We start from the raw sequence: 5,514 nt of genomic DNA, 5'->3' as shown, positions 1-5,514 counted from the left end.
AAACATGATGACTATGTGGTGAGGGGGAGTCTAAAATCAAAATGTTTTCAAGATATAATCTTACAATTGGTTCATCAAGATTCTTAAAGTGATAAATCTTTTAGTTTGATCTGAGAGAGAGTTTGTGTGATAGTGCATGCCTCAATATTTGAAATGCTTAAATATGTGAAATTTACTGTGAGGTAGAGATTATGCAGGTTAAGTTTGAACAAGGTTTAAAGATCCTGAGATGGAAGAGAGCTAATTGACAATCTTGGAATTAAAGTTGTGTGATAGTGAGCCAGGTTGATCGATCCTGAGAAGCTTATGGGTTAGAGAGCCAGGTTATGATACCTGAGCACTCTGATTGAAGAAAGCCAGGCAACGATCATGAACCTGTGAAAGTCAGACTACGATCCTGAAGCAGATGATGCTGAAGAACTAAAGGAATGCCAGCATACTGGTAAGGGGAGTCTGTTGATACCGTGAGTGAAAGAGTGAAGCCCAGAGACTGATCAAGACTGAAGATGCGAAGATATGTCACAGTCAGACTCGACACGTACGACTCGTCAACATTTGAGGGGGAGTCTGTTGGTGCATGCATCTGTCGACTTCGTCTTGTATCGAGTCTTAGATTAGATTGTATAGATCAGGGCACGTAGATCGAGAAAATGTCAAGATTTATGTTATGTAAATGCTGATTTCGCTCCAAAGGCTGATTCCGCCTGAAATGTCATGTTGACACTTACGAGCGGAATCATATCTTTCTAATTCCGCTCCAATTGTCTTTATGTCATTCCGGGCGGAATCAAGATCCTATATATAGGTCATTTTAGAGCGAAATCAGTGATCTGATCCTTGTATTCCATACCGAAGTGCTGCCGGTGTGAAGACTGATTGTATTTGTGATCTTATCAATATAATCAGTAGTTATAGTGAAGATTTAGATGTTTCTAAGTCTATTTCTTGTTTTCCGCACCTGAAATAGATCAGAACCTCTCTGAACGACTCATTTGGGTCAGTCGAACGATCCTTCAGGTTTTGATGATGATAGTCGAAGCCATGGGATTTCAATCCTTGCTAACCGATTTCTTTTAGGCAGCCCTTCCTTAATTTTTTTAGAAAACAAGAGATGATTTGTCACACCCCCAAAATCCACCTGCGGAGTATCACCGCTTGGGAGCGTGACTGACCAGGATCAAGCCACCAATCATACAGAACATTGTATAAAGTAAAAGTAAATGCAATATAAACCAAACCAATTCCATATGAAAGGTGTTTCCAAAACATAAGTAAGTTGTCATTGTTTAGCGGAAGCGTATTATTGTAAAACTCATAGCAAATAAGTATCAAATATCAAAAGTGTTTAACAAGATGATCAAGATCCAAGCCCCACAACGACCAGCTCCTCCGTGTGCAAGCTCCAAGTACCTAACGATCTGCAAGGCATGTAACAGAATGATCAACAAACTAGTTGAGCGAGTTCACAGTAAGTAAATGCGTAACAGTAAGTAACAGGTGGCTCTACAGGGCCAATAGTAAGCTATACAGGTGGGGGCTTCCCATATTATGTGACCACTAGACTATTCGTATCATCCCTGTTCTTCGTCCGAGAACAGTAGTATATGACCACGTAGGTGTTATCCAACCTACGGAAGAAGTAAGTAATGCGTACACGTAGGTCTTACGTGCGTATCCTTTGTAACGAGGATAGTAAATGGCATATGACCACGTAGGTGTTATCCAACCTACGGAAGAAGTAAGTAATGCGTACACGTAGGTCTTACGTGCGTATCCTTTGTATCGAGGATAGTAATGGCATATGACCACGTAGGTGTTATCCAACCTACGGAACCACGTAGGTGTTATTCCAACCTACGGAACCGTCCTGACATCCGAGGACCATGATAGGTGATAGTCTAGGAAAAGCGTTTGTACGTTATAAGTCAATTGAAACCTTTAACCCATTCCCACGACCCGGGAATCCCATGCCTTAGTAGGAGTGTGAACTCACCTTGGTTTGCTCGGTATGCTAGGTTATGCACTCACAAGTAATTAATCAAGTCCTATTGTATGCACGTATAACAAATCAGTTCATGTTCGCAATGATACGCATGTAATCTAATGTCGTATGGTGCTTGACAGCCAATATCATGTATCAATCATGTATCACGTAACAGTTAACCCATTCATGCAATTCACGTAATTCATGTGAACATATACAGGATCATGCATCTCACAAAAACTCAGACAAGTATGGGGGTGTCTCCCCTGTTCAAAACCCTGATAGCACACGAAATCATACAATAAACTCAGACTATCATGTTGCACACACAAGCTCGGACCCTTGATACATTCATTAAACTCGGTCCAATATACATACTCATTAAACTCGGTCCAATATCAATTCATTTAAACTCGGTCCAATATCAATCATTTAAACTCGGACAAATATCAATCATTTAAACTCGGACAATATCAATTCATTTAAACTCGGACTAAGATAAACTCGGACCAAAGGTGGCATGATAAACTCGGACCAAAGGTGTGTCCATTATATTCGGACATAAGTGGCTCATTAAACTCGGACATAAGTGGCTCATTAAACTCGGACATAAGTGGCTCATTAAACTCGGACATAAGCAATCTATTATATTCGGACCATCATACAATCTATTATATTCGGACCATTCATTAAACATTATACTCGGACATTAAGTTAAACTCGGGTGAGGGTTTCCTTCATTAAACTCGGCAAGCATGGAGAGATTAAACTCGGACAAGCATGATCCATTTTATATTCGGACAAGGGTATAGAGTATTAAACTCGGACCATGTGATTACATTAAAGTCGGTCCATGTGTTATACATTAAACTCGGACCAATTGTACCTTCATTAAGCTCAGACTATCAAACTCAGGCAAATAATAAACTCAGACTAATCAACATACGAATGTTCAAGTTTGACAGAATTGAATCAGTTACACTTTTCACATTCATCAGTTACGAACTTCAGTTCATACGATCTAAGACCCTAATTCACGTATACAGAGTGTAGGTTTCATGAGCAGTCAATTAACGATTACCAAAAATCATTCGGTGAACAATCTCATTGCTAAACATTCATCATATCATAATAATCAACCTCAATTGAAAACACAGAACCATCATATGATAAACTAGGGTTTACAAGAAATACAAGAATCAATGATTAATAACAATCAAACAATCACAAGAAATGCTTAAACAATTACCTTGATTCAATTCTAGATGGATTGGTAATCAACTTGATGCAAAATCCAAGAGATGGTGGTAGAGAGGATTAGAGGAGATGAAAGTACGTGTTTTGGTTCCTAATGATGATTAGGGAATGATTAGTGAAAGAGATTAGGGTTTTAAGTTATTAAAGTTTCACTATCAACCCTAGGCACCCTTAAGTATTGTTTATTACAATTTCATCACCACATTCCATTATTTGCCACATCTTTCACAAGTAACACATAATCATGCACAATCACAAAACACTATATTGCATCAAAATGTATACAGTTACATAGTAAACCAATTGTGCAAGCAAACAATTAAACAATCAACAAACGTGCAATAAATGCGTAATAAAATCTTAGAAATTCGAGTTGTCACATTATCCCCAACTTAAAAGAAATTTCGTCCCGAAATTTGGTACGCACTCACTGAGGAAGCTAGGTAAGTTACATCGTTCACTGGTTTTCCTGGGGTGTCACATCATCCCCCCGTTGATTTGGAATTTCGTCCCGAAATTCAGTAGTAGTAGCTTCAGCCTCAGTAGTGGATGTATTGGTTTCGAATAACTGGGGGTACTTGTCTTTCATCTGGTCTTCGCGTTCCCAGGTATACTCTGGGCCACGCTGGGAGTTCCAACGAACTCGAACAAGAGGGATTCTCTTGTGTTTGAGGACCTTAACATCCCGGTCCGTGATTTCAACTGGTTCCTCGACGAACTGCAACCGCTCGTCGATAGTGAGGTCCTTAAAAGGAATTATGAGGGTCTCATCTGACAGACACTTCTTCAGATTCGACACGTGGAATACGTTGTGAACTGCACCGAGTTCAGCTGGTAGGTTCAGTCTGTAGGCTACTGGGCCTATTCTTTCAGTGGTTTCGAACGGTCCAACAAACCGTAGATTGAGTTTGCCTCGTTTACCAAATTGAACCACACCCTTCCAGGGTGAGACTTTTAATAAAACCCGGTCCCCGACCTGAAATTCCAATGGTCTCTTACGCTTATCCGCGTAGGCTTTCTGACGGTCGCGTGCTGCCGCCATGCGTTGTCGTATCTGTGCAATCTTTTCTGTGGCGTCCACTACAATATCTGGACCCGTAATCTGACTATCCCCCACCTCTGCCCAACAGAGAGGTGACCGGCATTTACGTCCGTACAATGCCTCGAATGGAGCGGCTTGAATGCTGGTATGGTAACTGTTATTGTATGAAAACTCCACTAAAGGGAGGTGCTTTTCCCAGCCGTTGCCGAAATCGATAACACACGCTCGAAACATGTCTTCTAGGGTTTGAATCGTGTGCTCAGACTGCCCATCCGTCTGAGGGTGATATGCTGTGCTCATGTCTAAACGAGAGCCAAACGCTTTGTGCATCGCTTGCCATAGCTCTGACGTGAATCGTGCATCCCGATCCGAAATAATGGAAGTGGGCACTCCGTGCCTCGAAACAACTTCTTTCAAGTAGATGTCTGCTAAGGTAGAAAACTTGTCCGTTTCTTTGATAGCCAAGAAGTGAGCAGACTTGGTGAGTCGATCAACGATTACCCAAATAGTATCATTCCCACGCTGGGATCTAGGTAAGCCTGTAACGAAATCCATGGAAATTTCTTCCCATTTCCACTGTGGTATCCTGGGTTGTTGAAGTAGGCCTGCTGGTTTCTGATATTCGACCTTGACTCTCGCACAGGTCAAACACTTGCCAACATAGGTAGCGATGTGGGCTTTCATACTTGGCCACCAGTATGTTGTTTTGATATCGTGGTACATTTTATCTGCCCCTGGATGTACCGAGTAGCGAGACTTGTGCGCTTCATCCATCACAAGTTCGCGTAAACCGCCATAAAGTGGGACCCAAATACGCCCCGTTACATAGTAGGCGCCGTCTTCCTTTTGTTCCATGCGTTGCCTTGAGCCGCGTAAGGCTTCAGCTTTGACGTTTTCGGGTTTCAGTGCTTCAATCTGAGCAGCTCGTATTTGTGCAGGAAGATTAGACTGGATAGTAAGCTGTAGCGCTCGCACGCGCTTCGGTAGAGTGTCTTTCCGACTGAGGGCATCAGCCACAACATTGGCCTTCCCTGGATGATACTTGATGGCGCATTCGTAGTCGTTCAGAAGTTCAACCCATCTTCGTTGACGCATGTTCAAATCCTTTTGCTTAAGAATATGCTCGAGACTCCTGTGATCGGTGTAAATCGTGCATCTGGTACCGTACAGGTAGTGTCGCCATATCTTAAGCGCGAAAACAACAGCTCCCAGCTCTAGATCGTGCGTCGTG

This window comes from Helianthus annuus, chromosome 10, assembly GCF_002127325.2.
Source record: "Helianthus annuus cultivar XRQ/B chromosome 10, HanXRQr2.0-SUNRISE, whole genome shotgun sequence".
NCBI lineage: Eukaryota > Viridiplantae > Streptophyta > Magnoliopsida > Asterales > Asteraceae > Helianthus > Helianthus annuus.
Note: the sequence above shows the minus strand (reverse complement) of the source record.